Raw genomic sequence first — 19777 nt, forward strand, 5'->3', positions numbered from 1 at the left:
TTGAATAAGCTATAAAAAATAATAGTTTCTGCAAGTACTCCACATCAACATCAATTCAATCTACTAAATTTTTCAGTTTGCAAAGATGAGGGAAAAAAAACAGTTTCTCAAAACAAGTTCAGGATCCTAAAACAAAATAAAGCATGACATGAAGACTTTATCCTGATCTAGGAGCTTCTAGGTTGTTGTCAGCAAAATTACAACTTTTTCCTTCCCCAGGCTTTATCCCCCAATGCTACTCTAAAAGGAAAATAGGAAGTTAAGATATTTACCAAACTTCTCAGAAATGTAGAACTTCTTTGAGATTTGGAAGACATTTCTGTAATCACCAAACAATGAATCTAAATTAGAACATCAAGTATTATTTTACGGTTACTGTATTTTATTTTAGAATCATTATTTTATTTCATATCAATTAAACAGTAAGTATTGATGTATAAGATTATACCTTAAAACTCCAGGCCAAGTTTAGCAGCCCTGAGCCCATGCTCAGTGGCTAACCACCTTTTTTTGACTTCCTCATTTTCTTTCAGTAATCAGAGTTTTGTTTTGAACTCTTCTCTAGACTCAGAACTACTCTGCTCTAGCATCAAAGCAGGACCTTGGGCACAATAAGAGTGTTGTTTATCAGGCAGACTCAGTAGAACTACACAAAGATAACCAGGCCCTTCAGAAAATAGCAGTCATTGCTGCTCTGGTTTTAAGACAGATAGGAGGCACCTGCTGCTATTGTTAATAAGCTGGTAAAGAGTCTAAATGGCATTTAAACCTGCTCCATCTAAATGAGATTAGGTTTCCATCATTATGTTATCCCCATTTGACATCTGGAGAAGACTCAAATTCTACTGAAAGGCAGAGCCTATCTGAAAAAACACCCCTGTGACATTTTGCATCTGTTGCTAAATTTCAAAGTTTCATTCCACCTCAAAATTATAAAGAAGCTGAAATTGCAGGTTCCCACAGAACAAATTCCCAGAGAGCTAACTGAAAAATGATACAGACCTTTCTTAGTGAGTGACTTTGCCTGTCCTTCTAATGCTGTTCTACACCAGGGAAGCAGTAAATAACCCAGGGAAGAAAAAAAAATTAAAAGGAAAAAAAAAAGGCAAGCAAGCAAAAAGACTAAACAGATTTAAAGAACAATACTATATTGATCAAGCAAATTAATTCAGAGGGAATGAACTGATGGGACAGTTCTCACAAAGAGCAAGGAATATTCCCCCCAGTGTGATTCCCACTCCCTCAATCACTGGAATTCCCTTCCTATTTGGGAATACAAACACTAGATCTGTCAGGTCTACTTTTGTCTTTTCTCCTATTGGCTTTGCTAACCAAGAATGTTACCCCTTTCCAAGAGTGGATATTTCTTCAACCTGTTAATTGTTTCTGACTTGCAGATAGTCTATTATAGAGGCCAAATTTAATACCTGCTAAATGTTTAATGTTTAAATATTTAAAATTCAGTGCTACAACAGATGTTATTTGGCAGTCCAAGGGACTCGGTGAAATACTCCACATGTTTGTTTACTTCAAATACTAAAAAAAAAACACCCAGTTTTCTTCCAAAATCTGTATTTAGGCTAAGACATTTTAGATTTGAAGACACCTCAGTCATTCTTAAATCTCCTTCCAAGATGTGAGAGGGTATATTTTTCCCCCTCTTGCTTTAGCATTGACAATCCAATTAAAGCCAGCCCTAAAGATAGCACTGTTGCAGCTACAGATTTAACTATGGCTATCTGGTCTCTGTGCAATAAAGAGTCTGGAGATCCAAGATCAGTGCTTTCCTCCTCCTAGAGCAGGCAGAAGCCTTCACTTTGCACCAGCTCAAGGGCTGTCTGCCCTGGAAGCCAGGTAACAGTGTGGCTTTCTTATCAGCATCACAACAATGCTTTGAAGCTCTGCTGGCTGCTATACAGAAAGAGAGAAACATAATCTCCATCCCAAACAACTTTGGAGGCTAAACAAACAGGTCCCAGTTACATGCTGTGGTAAACCAGGATGGAGGCTGAAAAGATGTTTGGAAGTGCAAGCATCCAAACGGAGATCTGCTCCAAAATACAACACTTTTTCAGTCACTGAGTCAAATGATAAAAGATTCTCAACAGTAAATGTTATTACAAGTAAGCCACTTTTCAAAAAGCCTTTTCAAATCAACAAGACATGGCTCCAAAACTATTTAACCTCAAAATCTCATAAACAAGTTTGCTCAGCTACAATTTATTTTCTTCAAACAGAAATTGGGCAAGAGTTTTAGAGGCATGTACAGACAACACTGAAATAAAGGTTGCAACCTCTTTGATTTAGCAATAGATGGAAGTATTAGGTGAATCCAGTTTTCATGCTAATTTGAGTTATTTTTGGCTCAAAAATAATGTTTCCCTCCGAAGTTATCAGTAAGAACAGTATTCAGAGACAAGAGAAGAAGAACAATTTGTACAGTAGCTGTGGCCACTTCTAGGACAAGGGGAAGGAGGTGGAAAAGTTCCCCAGACTCATAAATCTGAAACAGCACTTTTATAATAAAATTTAGTTTCAAAGTAAGATAGGAAGCTACAACTGGCTGTCTAAGACTTCAAAATTAATTAGCTCATATTAGCTCTCCATTTCAGAAAGCAGAGAATAAAGCAGAAAGGATATTAAGGTGTTAAAAAAGAGTGCCTTCTGTCCTTTACATGAATATCTACTGGGACACAACAAATACCAGAAGCTGAAGTACATTTTGCTTCACTCTCACAGTACCTCTGAAGCATTATCACCTCAAAATCATGGCTGATTCAACACAGCACTCTAACCTCTCTCCTCCCCAGTGCCTTCCATATATGCAGTTATGCCCCATGGAGGCAATTACTTGAGTGCCCAGTTCCTGTCAGTCTAATTTTCTGATCACAGAAAGTTACCTTCAGTGTAAAAGCACCATACGTTGTTCCCTGTTCTTTAGTATCCACAAAGGTTATCCTTGGATATTTAAACAGAAATGACACCACAGTTAAGAATTTGGACCTACAGCACTGACAAAACTGTTGGATAAAATCTGGACAAAACAATAGCAGCCATGGTAGGAAGATACTTGATTTGATACAGTTCTTCAGTACAGGATAGATTGTGTGTCTTGTTGAAATATCTATTTTTCCTTCTCTCCCCTAGGAGAATGGGATATTGGTTTTGTGTTCGTATTTTCAAAAATAAGATCTGAACTATCATGCTAAATTCATTGGGGGTTGGCTTTTCAGTCTTCTGTTAGGGTCTATTAATTTGAGAGCAGACTTGCCTCTTTAAAGAGACAATAATTACTAATACTCACTTAGAAAGCAAACTTACACTCACACCAGGCTCTAAGTTATCTGGTACATTATATACAAAATATTTTAAGTATTTTCAATATTATGCAACTTACTGCCATGTGGCTGAATTCTGCACATTGTATGTGATTTGTTACATCTGAATGGAATATGACTATCAAAGATAACTTAGTGAAAACCATGTAGGTGAGTTATTCTAAAAGAATGCCCATGGGCATCCAGTATTATTTCAGTTAAGCAAAGATAGTTCATTTTTTTCATATACCTGCAGTGTAACTGCAGAAAACTGGTGTTCAATTATGTTTATCGCCCAGAAAATATTTCATACAAACAAAGCAAATTACTTGTTAAGTACCAGTATCACATATTAAATAGGTTAGAAAGTTACTCAAAGAAACTCCCCCATGACTTTCCTGATACTTTCTCTTAACAGACCAGTTACTCTGCTGTCTCTTTTACCCGTGAGTCGTTGCATTTTGGGACAGGTAAGTTCATCTGTCACTCAGTGTCAAAATGGCACTTCTTTGATGTATGAGCAGAGGCAGAAAAACAACCAAGACAAAGTTTTCTTGCTGAGTCCCACATATGTCAAGTGCTCTTTGGTAAGAATTATCACCATACAGAATAGATGGAAAACAATTCCAGTAGGCAAGGCAGCCTTGTACTAACTTTCTTTATTCCAGACCATAACAGCTGGATCTTTTAAAAATCTTCACAAAAGAAGAAGAACATTTTTTCTTGTTAAACATTTACACCCATAGCAAACTAGAGACATTATCTAGATCTCAGGAAGTTTGTTCTCTATTTTAGTCAGGGTTTTACAGTGAGCCTAAATTCCTCCCTCCTGAAAGGTGTTGAAATACCCAGATAACAGACACTTTCACTGTACGTCAACATCTTTGTAAGGTCTGTTCTCTACACCAAGTCCACAAAGTTCCTTTCACCTAATGAAGCACCATATTTCTCTCAGGCTTCCTGTATAACTCTACATAATCTAGATATAAGTTTAAAGATCATCTGAATTCATAAGTGTGTAGTAATATAAGCCCCCAATGGAAGAGTAAGAATTGTGCCTGTGTATATGAAAATGTAAAAGACAACTCAGTAGAAATTCTTTTGAACTACTCTATCTAGGCTGAATGATCCAGACTACAGGAGATCCCTTAGGCATGCAGACCCAAGCAGAAGAAAATTCCATAGCCTCCTGCTACACTGCACATCTATCAGATCAGATCAGAGGAAGAACAGCTGCATCAGTGTTTTCAGGGCTGCCTTGCCTTGCCCTATAAAAATGGAGGCTTGTCCACTACATGGAGAAAGCCCTGTTTTCAGAGACAAGTCAACCCTTTAGGTGGAATTAACACGGCTGAATTAAATGTTTAGAAGTAGGTATCCTTGAAAGGAGAAGTTTTATCACTTTGGAAAGTGCATGTCTGTGGTCTCCTGAAGTGACTTTCTCACTCTCAACTACAGAAGACTGATTGTGGCATGGTATGGTCACCAGTGCTTGCTTTAAATATCCTAGGCTGGACATCTCTTTCCTTATTCTGGGACCAGTGAATCCAGAGGTCCTCCCTAGAAGTCAAAGATCATGGAAGACAGTAGGCAGATGTGTAAAAGCAGTTTCCACATATATAAAGCTAATTCTGGACAGAACTGTTAAAGGAAATTGGGGAGGGGAAAGCAGGTCAGAAAATTAAGTCGTCTTATACGTTAGAAACTGGTTAAAAGCCAAAACAAACAACAATTTTGTTATGAAAAAATATTGCCAGTAAACATAGCTGTGAATAGATATTCAGATCAACATTGGTCTTGTTCAGTTCCATGGAGTAAACAGAGGAGACACATGAGGCAGGGGGAAAATACACCATGCTGATGACGGAGGTCACAGCAGGGTTAAGAAGAAAGCTAAAATAAACTAGTCAGCGAAAATTTAATACAAGGGAACAAGGAGTGGTGAGGAGTAAAAACAAGCCCCATACAGATAATTTCTGATAAACACTTCATATTTCACTGGAAAGCCTGGCATGCTCTCACTCTGCAGCTTACCAAGGGTGCCTGTTCAGTGCATAGCAGTCAAAAATAGGCTTCATTAGGAAGGAAAGAGAATTGAGAATGCAATGTCATTTACATAAAATCATGATAGAGAACACTACTTGAATACTTTATTCAGTTCATTACTTGAAGTCCAATTAAAGTAATAAAAGAGGGTGTAGGAAAGGGAGGTCTTGCCACTGTTGGCTGGCAGGTCCGGAGTTCCTGCTTATGCATTATGCTTCCACAGAGTCACAGAATGGTAGGGGTTGGAAGGCATCTCGGGAGATCATCCAGTCCAACTCCCCTGCTAGAGCAGGATCCCATACAGCACATTACACAGGAGCATGTCCAGGTGGGTTTTGAATGTCTCAAAGGATGGAGACTCCACAACCTCTCTAAGCAGCCTGTTCCAGTGCTCAGTTACCCTCAGAGTAAAGAAATATTTTACTATATCTAGTTTAAATCTCCTGTGTTTGTGACCATTGCCCCTTTTCCTGTTTCTGGACACCACTGAGAAGAGTCTGACCCCATCTTCCTGACACCTGCCCTTTAGATACTTATAGGCATTAATGAGATCCCCCCTCAGCCTCCTAAGCTGAACAGACCCTGCTCTCTAAGCCTTTCAGCAGTTGTAGATGCTTCAATCCCTTAATCATCTCAGTGGCCCTGTGCCAGACTCTCTCCAGTAGTTGCTTGTCTCTCTTGAACTGGAGAGTGCAGAACTGCACACAATAATCCAGGTGAGGCCTCACCAGGGCAGAGTAGAGGAGAAGAACCTCTTTCAACCTGCTGGCCACAGTCTTCTCAGGAAAGCATCCCAGGATGGCACATTGCACACCCATGATGAGCCTGCTGTCCACCATGACTCCAAGGTTTTTTTCCCCAATCCTCTCCCTTTCAAAAGTATTAATTAGCTTTCTTCACTCCCCCTTCTTCCCTCCTACTAAAATGCTAGGAACTTCTAGACAGCAGAAATGCAACAAATGGTGGAATCAACATCAAAATCACAAGGTAAAACAAGGAAAGACAATGTCTCTGTCTGAACTGGACAAACACTTCAGTAATGTTTACTCATAAAAGAGAAAATTAAATTTGCTGTGGCCATCTTTGCAGACATTTTCATTGCATGATCAGGCACATCAATGGATGAGTATAAACATTTGTGGAAGGGATTATTTCCAAGAAGGTAAGCACTTGAAAGGAAAAAAACCCCAAAACAAACAAAAAAACCCCAACCAAACAAAACAAAACCAAACACCAAAAAAAAGCACAAATATTTTTAAATCAGTAACATGAATAAGCACACTCACTTTGAGAATTAGCTGGCTCTGCTCTACAAGGAAAGCTGAGCAAAAGTGTTGGCAGATTTAAAGTGGCTTCCAGCTCCCAAGGAAGAGAGCGTGCAGTAGAGTCTTCTCTCAGACAGTGACTTGAGGAGGTCAGTCACAGGGAAGCTCTCTAAATTAAAAAAGCTCTTCCTAGGGAGACACAAGTGCACTGTTGCTTGACTAGTGGGAGAACAGAGTATTTTTATTTTTTTTCCCTCATTGCTGGTATGTAGATAGACTTGCACTCTTGTCGTGTTTAAAAATGAGAGACAGACCATGATGCTTTTACTACTGTGACTGTGGCACACACTGTCTAGGATCAACGGGAAACCTCATCAGCCTACAGTGGGAAGCAAGGTTAGCCTGTGAAAAGAACCGAGTTTATATGGATACCTGCTTCCTTCTTTCCTTGAAGAGCTTTGCATAAACTTACACCAGGCACGGATACCTCTGAATTTATCTTACCTCTAACCAGCCTAAAATCTTCCCTTTGATTATAATACAAATGTAAATAACCAAAATGTAACTTTATCTTTTTTTTTTTTTTAATTAAAGACTTTATATTTTCTAACACTATGGTAGCACCTCACGTGAAGTCAATGTTTTCAAAGCCTAGAAGAAAAGCACATGCCCACAAGCATTTGTCAGCAGAAGGATGCTTTTGAAGACATCAGCATTCCACTTAGCAGCTGTTTCAAATAACATTTCTCTCCTTTCAAGCTGAACCTTAAGCTTGCAAGCTGAGAAATCTAAGAGAAATTTTGAGCTTCCCTCATGACAGAGTTAACTCTAATTTTCTGATAGTTAATCCCTGACCCATTATTCCATTTGAATTAAGTAAAAATAAACTCCAAAATATGTTTGCCACTAAAAGTCCACTGGTCTGTAATAGGTGGAAAAACTGCATTGGTCTAAATACATGCTAGATGTATGAAGTCCATAGCTCTCCATTATCTACATTTTTATAATCCATTCTGATGCTGAACCCACCTTAGAAAACTTTAAAAAGAAAAGTGAAAATATGACTGCAGGTCCAATCAATAGGATTTTAGTTGATTTTCAACTACTGAATGAAACACCTTTAGGAAACGCCTGATGCAATGAACTTTCTCCCCCCCTCATGAGCTAGGGGGATACAAAGAAAGATAGTAAAAAAGATAGTACAAAACTACTGCTGTTCTCAAACACAGCTGCTGACTCTTTGCTGAAAAGAAAGGTTCAAGAAGGAGCAGATCACTTTTCTCGAGGACATCAGAAGAGAAGCCAGATGTCTATCCTAACTGAGCATGCATTTTCAATGGATTTATACCAAGTAAGTACAGCAAGTGCCATGCTGTAAGCAAAATTTCAGTTCAAAGAGCTGCTAAGTCTCTCCCAGAGATGACTATGTCTGTTTACAGCAACAGTTAAAATGTTCTCTTTTCTGTCAGTGCTATAAAAATTCTAAAAATTGACAGAAGTAGAAGGAATTTGAGCTTCTCTGTGTAATAAAAACAAGATTTTTAATTTTCCAGAAGAGCTACAAGTATCCATAAAATGTTAAGTGTCTGAGATACAGTGGTGTAAAGAGGCTTCCATTTCAAATGTATAAACAAAAGCAAACAAAAAAGCAACAAGGACATCAAAGAAGGAAGAATCAATTCTCAGAGCTGGATAATGGTGTTTAGATTAATCATGTGTAACATTTAATAGAAAAAATCTATAGGGTGTGTCCTTTAAAGCAGCTTTGATGTTTTTCCAACGTTTTGTCTATCTGAACTATTCCCATGTCAAAAAGTTCAACTCTAATCATGTAATTCCTGACATGTTGGACATGTGTTAGATTGGAATCACACAAGTACAAACCATTCCTTTTAAAGGCAGAGCAGATTACTCTGCAGAACTAAAACACTAAAACTTCTCATAAAAACCAAGCTATGGCACAAAATAACCTTAAGCACTCTCCCTCCTGTATTCTGCACTTCAATGAACACTAGTAATACAGTCTAAGTGCAACTTCAGAGCTCCAGAAAACAGTAAGGGCCAAGGCTGCTTCTTACTTTGATCACAGGAGACACACACATGCCCACTTACTTCCACTCTGTGGGAGGTCAGCGTAGTTTTTCAGGATAAACAACACCTAACTTGCTCCATCAAGGCAATAAACACAAAAGATACATGTTGTAGTAACAGTCTTACTGGTTATACCATGACATATTTTGTGTCTTCTACAGATTCCAGTAGCTGTTTGTTTTTTTTTAATAAAAACACTTATGCACTGGGGCTGCAAGGCTGGGACTTTTCAAGAGGTTTTTAGTGTAAATGTAGCTTTGCAGAGCTGAATATTAGTCTGCTTATATAGACAGTAGAAATTGGTTAAACCGTGTGAACTAGGGAATCTGTCCTGCAATGTGTAGGACATGATGTGGCATGCTGATCTCTTCTTTCAACAAGAATTTAGTCATGCTGCTATCTGAAGGACCTGACCACAGACCTAGCAAATAGACAGTAATGGGTTTATCTTCCATAAAGGTGAACCACAGCAGCAGGAGTGACACCACCCCACCAGCTAACATGCAACTTTGTGCTTCTGCCATTTCAAACTGACAGGCACCCTGCCAGGACATCACAGGCTGGAAGCCCCTGCACTTTGCAGGTCTTTACTGGGTAACAGACACACAGCAATTCTGGTTAAATCTCCAATTTTTCACATGAGCATGTTCTCCTAAATCCTCTTACTCTCTTTTTTACCTGTTTTTAAGCTCCATGTTCTCTTACCTACATGTTTCAGCCTGGAGTGGCTCTAGTTCTCCCCAGAAAAAGAGCAGACAGGAGGGAAAACAATGGGCCCTAAATAGGTGCCAGGCTTTTTGAAATGTAGTGGTCTGTCCCTGAACACTTGAGTTGACTGGTCTGTTCCTAATAAACTTTGACCTCAGAAGGTCTTTAGCTGCTAATTGAATCTGAGACAAGCTTTCATAAGCTCTAGCTCTGCTCTGGGTAAAAGTGACTGAATCCTCCACACTTTATCCACTCTTCTAGTGCATTAACAAAGATTAATAATTATATACCTGCTTGCACCCCACAGTCTCAGCCTAGACTATGCAGCCAGGCCAGCTCATGACAGCTGCATCGATATGAAGAGATGTGTTCAACTGAAAGCAATGGATATAAATGCTGCTCCTCCCCACTGACCTGCACAAAATATTCTGCCTTCCCCTAGGCAGGAGAGTGGCAACATGAAGCCTGTTAATTTGGCCCTGGTACTGCAGACTGGATGGCTGTAACCCCACTATCACACTAAAGCGGGGGAAAAAATATCCTAGCTTGGTGCATAGTCTAGATACTGTTGTACATAATCTGCTTGCCACTTCAGCACATGATGGACACATCATGCATAGCATATGTTATCTGCTCCTCTGAAATTCATTAGGATACACAACAGGATAGAGAGAAGTGACCAGGCTTGTACTTTCAGTAAGACAGCATGGAACTGTCTCCAAAGTGCTCATCACCTAGTGAGAATCCAAACCAATAGAGAAGAGGTTCTCATGTCTCTGTGTAGCTTTGCCATCTGAACTGTCACTACTCATTGGACAGCCAAGACTTACAGCAACTGGAGTGTGAGGGAAGCCTGAGCAGCTGACACATTCAGATCATTTGCTTAGGTTGTATCAGTGGTATATCCCTTTTTTTCCTGCAGGTATCAGCTGCTCTGAGGCCTGAGAGCTGTGTTACACTGTACAGATGCCCCTTATCTTGTTCCTAACATGCTGCATAGCTATATACTAACAGTCACACACCATACAATATTTCAGTCAGGCCTTGAACCATTTTGATAGCATGAAACATGACAAATAGCACCAGGCAAACTGAAATACCAACATTTCCAGTACTTTCTCCTCTTGCTGAAAGTACAGTCCAAACTCAGGTTTTCCCCCATGTCATTTTCTCCTATTTGGCTGAAGGTCTTGCTTTCCTTATCCAGTCAAAAGATTCCTGGGATATCAAGACAAGAGTAATTACTTAATGTGTTAGGAATTTGTCCCTTATATAAGCTAGCAATATCACAGTGAAAATTGTTAAACAACTAGTTCTGGGCAAAACAGACAAAACACTGGCCTAAGCTCTTCTGTGAGCTCTCCAAAGCAGAGGTGTCACAGACTCTTCCAGCAACCCATCATAATGCTTCACAGTCTCCAATTAGTTCAGGAAAAAAAGGAAATGAAAATATGTAGTGATCTTCCTTCCTATGATTTGCACCAATTAACAGAAGTTATTACCCTGTGTCTCTCAGGCTTGTTGAACAGATCAACAACAGCTTTTAGTCATCACAAGACCTGTTTTGTTCAGCCTTTTCTAAATGAAAAGCAGCAGTTCTAAACCAGATGATCACTCCAGTCTTTTCCCTCCAGAAAATCTCCAGATATTCCATATTTTCTTTGCAGTATACTGCCCCAAAACTGGGCATATCACTACAACTAAGGTCTTGAAAATGTTGAGCAGAATGAAAGTACATTCTGTATTTTACAGGCAATACAAGTGTATATTGATACAACATTTGCTTCCTTCTGGTGCCAAAAAGAAACACAGGATGGTGCTTCTGATTCATATCACACACCAAATCCCATGTTTCCCCCATCTCCTTTTCCAGGAAGCTTTTTGAACCACCCACCATATTTTCTTCACTGATTATCTCAAATTAATTTAACACCTTACACTTCCCCCTCTAAATTCCAAGGTCCTGCACATGGGTCAGGGCAACCCAGACTTGGCTGGGGGATGAAGGGATTGAGAGCAACCCTGAAGAGAAGGACTGGGGGTGTGGGTGGATAAAAAGCTGGACATGAACTGGCAAAGTGTGCTCACATCCCAGAAAGCCAATCATATCCTGCAACAAAAGCAGTGTGGCCAGCTGGTCAAGGGAAGAGATTCTCCCCCTCTACTCCACTCTGGCGAGACCCCACCTGCAGTGCTGTGTCCAGTTCTGGACCCCCCAACAAGGAGCTGTCGGAGCAAGTCCAGAGGGATTCCTCAAAGATACTCAGAGGGCTGGAGCACCTCTCCTGAGGAGAGAGAGTTGGGGATGTTCAACCTGGAGAAGGCTCTGGGACACTTTAGTACAGCATTTCAATACTTCACAGGAGCTTATAAGAAAGATGGGACAGACTTCTTAGTAGAGCCTTTTGTGGTAGAACAAGGGATAATTTAAACTAAAAGGAGATAGATTCAGAATAGATATAAGGAAAAAAATGTTTACAATGAGGGTGGTGAAACACCGGAACAGGTTGCTCAGAGAGGTTGTAGATGCCCCATTCCCAGAAACATTTAAGGTGAGGTTAGATGGGGATCTGCACAACCTGATCATCTCTGGGGACTTGGATTAGATGACCTTTATAGGTCCATTCCAACCCAAACCATTCCATTATTGTGAATTCTATTTTTATTATATTCTGAATTTATCAAGATGAAAGGACTAGCTTAGCAATAAAACCAGTCTGCTTGCTTCTAGTTGACTATTAAAATTGAAGATAGGAAGCTAACTTGCTATTCCATTCAAAAGACCCTGTGAAACCTCATTTGATGTCTGTGTTGGGTCGGATATCAGATTAATTTTCTGGGCGTGATTATCTAACTGGTCTGGCTTTTCACCCTGTAATTTAATTTACATGCGTATTTGCAAAAGTGTAATGCAAGGGAGTAGTAAAACTCTAATCTCAAAATGTGACATCTAATGTGTCTCCTTTGTCCATCAGCCAATTACGCTGTCACAGAAGGGAACTGGGTTGAATAAATGGACCGTGTTGGCAGCTACTCATCTCTTTAATGATTTTCCAGGAGCTTGCAGATGGTTTGAATTTTTTCCATTCCAGAATTTTTCTCTTAATTGAAGTTAAGCTGACAAGTCAATAATTTCACTAATTCTCTTTTCTTATAGGCTGCTCTTTCTTTTTCTTTCATAATCCACCAGTTTTGTACACTTTATAATAAAGACTTTCAGTTACAGCTCTAAGAACAGAAAGTTAGAACGACTTCAAGAAGTGACAAAGCCCAGGCAAATTTGTTTTTATTGACAAAAGTAGGCTGAGGACGTTTGGGCTCCAAAACCAAATAATAGAATCATAGAATGGCAGGTTGGAAAGGACCTCAAGGATCATCTGTTCCAACCTTTCTAGGTACCACTGTATTTTGTATGAGATGGCTCAGCATCCTGCCAAGCTGAGACTTAAAACTGTGGGGGGGAATCTACCACTTCCCTTGGGAGGCTATTCCAATGTTTGATTGTCCTCATGGTGAAAAATTTTGTGTCCAACTGGAATCTCCCTAGGAGCAACTTGTGCTCATTACCACTTGTCTTTTCCATGTGACTCCTTGTAAAAAAGGGAGTCTCCATCTTCTTGGTAACCATGCTTTAAGTACTGGAACATGGCAATGAAATCTCCCCGAAGCCTTCTCAAGGCTGAACAAACCTAGTTTTCTCAGCGTCTCCTCATATGGCAGGTCCTCCAGTCATCATCATCTTTATGGCCCTTCTCTGGACCCTCTCCAGCCTGTCCACATCCTTTTTGTAGAGCTGGGACCAAAACTGAACACAAAGCTCCAGGTGTGGTCTGACAAGCGCCAAGTAGAGCAGGATGATGACAACTTCTTTATCTCTGCTGGTGATGCCCCTGTTGATGCAGCCCCGCATTATGGGGAACAGTGTGCTGCAGCAGCAAAGAAAGCCACCAGGATGTTAACATATCTGAAGAACCCTTTCTTGAAGTTTTTTACATCTCTGGCCAATATCAGCTCAAGCTGAGCTTTTGCTTTCCTAACTGTATCTCTGCATACCCTTGCAATGCCCTTGTAATTTCTATCCAGCAATGTTCCACTTTTCCACCTCTGGTACATTTCCCTTTTGGTTCTGAGCAGACCAGAAGCTCACAGTTATGCCAAGGGAGTCTCTTGCTCAGCCTACTTCCTTTGCCTTTAGAGGGGATGAACTGGTTTTGCTTATCTAGAAGAGTGTTCTTGAAAAACTCCCATTATTCACTAGCTCCTTTACCCTCCATGGAAGACTCCCATGTTTCACAGGATTCCTTCCAACCGAGCCCTGAGCAAGCTGAAGTTTGCTCTAAAATCTAAAATCTTTGTACTTGAATTCACCTTCATCATGCTCAGCAGTATGCCAGACTACACAATATGGTAGTCAGTGCAGCCAAGTCTGTCACTAACCAAGATATTAGAGCAGGTTTTTTGGTGAGTATTAAGTCCAGCTGTGCCCATTCCTGGTTGTCACATCCAACATTTGTGTGAGGAAGCAGTCTTCTGCACATTCCAGAAACCTGATAGATGCCAAGTGAACTGAAGTGTTGTTCCTCCAGCAGATGTCTGGGTAGTTAATGTCTCCCATAAGGACCAGGTTTGTTGACCAGAGTGCTTTGCTTGCCAAAGTGACTTGAGTATTGCTTCATGGCCACATTGTCTTGGTTTGGGGGTCAGTAACAGATGCCTACTCTATGGTTACCCTTGGAGATGACCCTTCTGGTTTTGACCCAGAGGCCTTCAATAGGGCTATCACAGTTACCATAGATGACTTCCATACTTTTCAGATTTTCCTTAACATAGAGCACAACTCCTCCACCTCTGCTCCCCTGCCTGTCTTTACAAAACAACCTATAGGCATCTATCGCTGTCCTCCAGTTGTGTGAATCATCCCACCATGTTTCAGTTATTCCTATGATATCATAACTATCTGACTGGGCATGGAGAACCAGTTCCTCCTGTTTATTTCCCAGGCTGCATGCATTTGTATACATACACTTCAGAAAGCTGATTTTCACCAGGAGGCTGGTTCTCATTTAAGGAGACAGCTGAGGTGCATTTTACACTGTTCTGATTGGCCTGGTTTATTCCCCAATCAATTGTAGGGGTAATGGTGGAGTGATCACTGCTATTTGGATTCCTCCCCCCTCGCCAGGTTCTTCAGTTTCAAGCCTACCTCACCAAGTTAGCTAGACTGTCACCAAAGTTTCCTGTGTCTCTCTTGAGAGGTGGATTCCATCCCTTCCAGATGTGGATTCCCTGCATCTATGGGAAAGACTAATTCACATCGACTCTGCTACAAGTCACCCCCAAAATACAGTCATTGCATCCAATTTGAAAATTATGGCCAGCCAGCCTCAGCTCAAAACAACTCTAACATGCTTTGGCCCTTATTAATCCTCACAAACTCACATCAGTGGTCACAATCACCTCCCCCTGTGGATGGAGCAGACAGCAGGGTATGAAACCTTTCAGCACACCTTGTTCTATGCTTGCAGGCTGGAAATCTGTGCTGGGCACCAGGTGTGACAGCATCCTGCAGCCTGCCAGGAATATTCTGCCTATTCTTGCATTTTCTCATTACGCTTGTCAGACATCTTTAGATGTCTTGTATGACCCATCTGTAGTCCTGCCTCATTCTTTAGACTGGAGCCAGGCAAGCTGCCCTCAGCTAGGGGCTTCATAGCAGATTAATTTTATTCATATCTGCAGTTCCCACGGGGCTTTGTAGCTTGGGGCAATAGCAGTGCTCGTAATACGTGCTCTTTATGCCTGGAATTAGTAGATGGTTGCTGGGAACACTGTTTGTTTTCTGTAAAACACAAAATGTTGCTCTCTCCCTCTGACCCCATAGGTCACAGGTCCAGTTTCCAATAACCACCATCTCGTGGAGTGTGTGTCCATCTGGTTGGCCACAAAGCAGTGAACACTGAGGGACAGCCTAGAAATTCATACCACCAACAGTGCTCATAAGACCATTGCCTTCTGCACAACCCAAATGGTTCATGAGCATCTCATGCAAGACAGAGGGATCCCAGCAGGGCATGTTCCCATACACACTGCCTGGCCTCCCTGGCCCAGATGGCCATGCACACTTGTCTATCTCTTCTAATTCCAGAACCCAAGGTGGCAATTTGAATTATGCATATTTCCATCAAAATCCTCAAAAGCACATAGCAACATTCATCTCCTCCTTCCCCAAACACAACTTCTCTGGCTGTGTTGTGTCCTGCCTTGCCTTCCCACAGTGCTATGTGCTTGGAACAGATAATTTCAGGCTGACAGTCCCTACTATTAATTCTTTTTCAGGACCACACTGACCACTGTTGAAACTGAGGGTCTAAGTTCTTATCCCCTCTTCTCTGTTCTTCTTCACATACAACCTGCTACTGCCTCCCTGCTCATGCTACCTTTAAATGATCTTTAAGGTGCCTTCCAGCCCAAACCATTCTATGGCTCTCCAGAAGTACCCACCAACATTCCACCAGCAAGTCTCCATAAGTCCCCAACTGAAAGGCTATGACACAGCTTTTAGAAATTACCTTTGCAAATAATAACTTGAAAATCTATTTCATCACTGCTGGGGAGGGCCGGGCAGGAGAGGAAGGGAGGGAAGAACCCACCATATTTAGCTGCTGTTTAAATACATATCATCCAGGTATGCTTGGGGACAGGTGAGAAAAAGGGAGGTAGTATTCTATCCTTCCCAGTTTGTTTCAGCAGCCTGGAGTTTCAGTTCCACCTGGCCAAGTACCACAGCACTGCCCAGCTGGGCAAGCTGCTGACAGCTCAGGAGATGCCAACACCCACATACCTAACCAAACCTCTCTATGTCCCAGAACAATCACTTCTCTTTGAGTGGGACCTGGTCATGTCACAGAGGTCTGTGCCAGTACAAGCAGTACTTTGCCTATGACACCCCAGGAGCTACTGCCCTCCTGTCAATTCCTGGGAATCACTTCATTCAGGGATAACAAGTACAGGTGACATCACATCTCCCTACAGGATCAGGATTCTGCTGCCATGCTAGGTGACATGGTCAGCACTGGTGACATGACAAATATGGGAAAGCCTATAGTCTTTCTCCCTGGTCCAGTCCCCAAACAATTTGGCAGACAATTCTGGAATCCAAAATGGGATGATTCTCAATGATCTTAAAGGTCTTTACCAACATAAGTGATTCTGTGGTTGTCTCTAGATCCCTTAGCCTCACAGAGCAGCCTTATGCACAGGGGTACTCTACTGGCCAAGCAGCCAAGAACTCAGAATGATTTGCAGAAGCTTGCAGGTATGGGCACAATCAGCAATTATCTTCCCATACCTCAAGGTATAACACTGAGCTGTGCATTTTTCATCCTGGTCCTGAGAGGCTCACCAGCCATATGCAAAGCTTCATATTTGGAAAAAAGTTAAAAATACATACTTGAAATTATCAGTGAAAGAGATTTGCATGTGGAAGTGGCTCTGATGGCAATCTGGGCTGCTAGAGGCCTCAGAGGATAACAGAAATAATTCTGACAAACTGAACAGTTGTGATCCAGTGATTATAGCTGTGTCATGGCCTTGTATTATTTAATACTGCAGACATTGCCTGGAACTATCTTGTTGCTCAACAAGAAAGTATGCCAGGCAGTAAGGTATCAATTAAGAAGCAGACCTAGCTTTTCTGCCCAAAACAGCTTCATTCCAGAAGCTGTGAATGATCTTTCACAGAACATCTTAAACTGATACTTAGAGAATCCATGTGGAATTCTGAACATTAAATAGGATTTATTAATTTAATTAAACTGCTGCATCATTTCAGTCAGGCATGGAAATCATCAATTAAACAGAGATAATTGCCAAAGGAAGACAAGATACTGTCTTACAAAATGGGTGATAAAATTAGAAGAGCTCCTATATTAAAGGCTTGAAGGAGCCAAGTATCTTAGACCACAAACACAAATGCACAGGTAGAGTCTACCAGAAAGCACCACATTTAAGAGTCCATGGTGTAAGTAGAGATAGTAAAGTAATGAAATAAATACTAGGAATTAATGTCTTTTCTTGGCTTCTATACTGACCAAAACACGTAACTGCTACCCCATGACAACGAGAAAAAAATATCAGTTTGGATAGAGTCTTAGTCCTTCAACAGATATTCCTCACATACATTTGGCCCACTGATTTCATGTCTCTAACAGTAGAGAAAATAACATTTTTATTCCTTACTTGATGCACAATCACTCTGTAGAAAAACAAAAAAAAAATTGCCACAGTCCATCACTGCAGCACAGATTCCCCAGCATCATCATCTCAGTCAGGCCCTAGTTAATCTAGTTAAACTGTAAGAAGATTTTTAATTGCCACAACCTCAGTTATAGGTAAAGTGAAGGTCTTCACCATTGATGCTGGAGGTGTTCAGTGTCAGTAGGGTTTTGTCAATGTTCCTTTATTATTTTAAAACAACTGGAAGACTGCCACTGCATCAAAATACTGCTCAACATCAGCTATACAGGCTTACCCATTGTTGCTGCTGCCTCTATACTACAATTATTTTCTCATCGTGGAAATTTAGGACTGTTGTCAGAATCAAGGAGCCTTCCTGTCTGAGGATCCCTTGCAATAAATGATAACAGCAGTTACACCCCTTGGGATAAGCACTCACAGGGCAGGTTTGACCTGTCACAATTCTAACAGCTGTGCTGGCAAACACATCAGGTCCTGATGGGCTCCTTTGCCAAAAATGTCTCAAGAACAATTTATCTAATACTACCTTTAGCTTAGAGTGCATATGCCTGGCACAGCTGATCCTGCCAAATGCTGAGATATTGCAATATCTTTATCAACTGCTAAACAAGTGAAAACTTATTGACGGAACAACCTTCACAAAGAAGTAAATGTTAAGGTTTTACTGTAATTTCTTTTAGAGACTTCAACAAATGTGTGTGCACCTAGAATACACCTTTTGTACTAAGGCTGCAGTGTGGTCAATTTTGCCAGAATTTCATTTTTTTTTCCACAGAATATTCCAACTACTGTGAGGTTTTAACATTTTTCCAGAATCTTTTTTCATTTCTTTCAAAATACCTTGTTATTTATCCCCCATCAAAATAATTTCAAGTATAAAATGCTTGATTTCCCAGAGAAAACCCACAGCAGATTGTCCTGCAGAGAATCTGGATGTTTCATCTTTCCTGGGATGAAGAATGATGCCAAGTTTCTCCCTTCCCACCCTGCAAAACATGCCCAGAAAAATCCACCCAAACACCAAGCTGCCATCCATCGTGGGGCTGTACTTTCAGTTCATGTAGCACTCCCAAGAGCAGCCAACAGCAGATGGTCTGGTGGGGAGGGAATGTGTACAAAGACAGTCAATTTTTGTAAAAAGGCTTGCACAAAATGCTCTGTTGGGCTGACACATTTGGCAGTTAACTTACAGACAAAACAAGTTCTGTTTTGAGGTGAAGCAAGGCTCCTCTTGAAGGATAGTCCTCCCAGAGCCTGCTATTGCCTAGTTCTCAGAGTTACTTGTGTACGTAATTCAAAACTGAACAGTCTCCCAAGGCGTTCAGGAGATCATGTGTTCTAAGCAACTCCAGTGCCTGAAGAAGCTGGGTAGGGACTTCTTGTAAGGGCATGTAGTGATAGAACAAGGGGTAATGGTTTATAACTTGGAAGAGGGAAAATTTAGGTTAGAAATTAGGAAGAAATTTACTGTGAGAGTGATGAGACACTGGAACAGGTTGCCCAGAGAAGCTGTGGATGCCCCCACCCTGGAAGTGTTCAAGGCCAGGTTGGGATGGGGTGTTGAGCAACCTGGTCTGGTAGGAGGTGTCCCTGCCCATGCAGGAGGGTTGGAACTAGGTGATCATTAAGGGCCCCTGGAACCCAAACCATTCTAGCATCTATGATTATTATTTTTACAGGGCATGTTTCCATGAAGTGTTGGTTTTAGCACAGATGGACAGACTTAGGTCAGACACTTGGGCTTCACTAAACACTTTTAGTATGTTTAGGATATCTAGAACTCTGAATTTTTCCATCAGGAAGGGCAATTAAAATTATGTGGATACAATATTTGTATTCAAAATAATAACATCACAAGAAGGGTGGGTATTCTTTCTGCCTTCTAAGTCAAAATCCCTCTGTACTAATTTCTGCCTGAAGACCACAAGCAGAACCTTCATTCTACTAAAGTACCTTAAAATATCTGTGTAGATTTAAAAAGTCCTTAATATGTTGTTCTGAACTAGCTTCTGTTTCAAGTGTGATAATTCATCTTTTAAAACTATTTTTGTTTTAATATACAGTAAGATTTTATCAGCTACATATAATCTAATG

This window comes from Chaetura pelagica, unplaced genomic scaffold (genome assembly GCF_000747805.2).
Source record: "Chaetura pelagica isolate M959 unplaced genomic scaffold, ChaPel_1.0 scaffold116, whole genome shotgun sequence".
NCBI lineage: Eukaryota > Metazoa > Chordata > Aves > Apodiformes > Apodidae > Chaetura > Chaetura pelagica.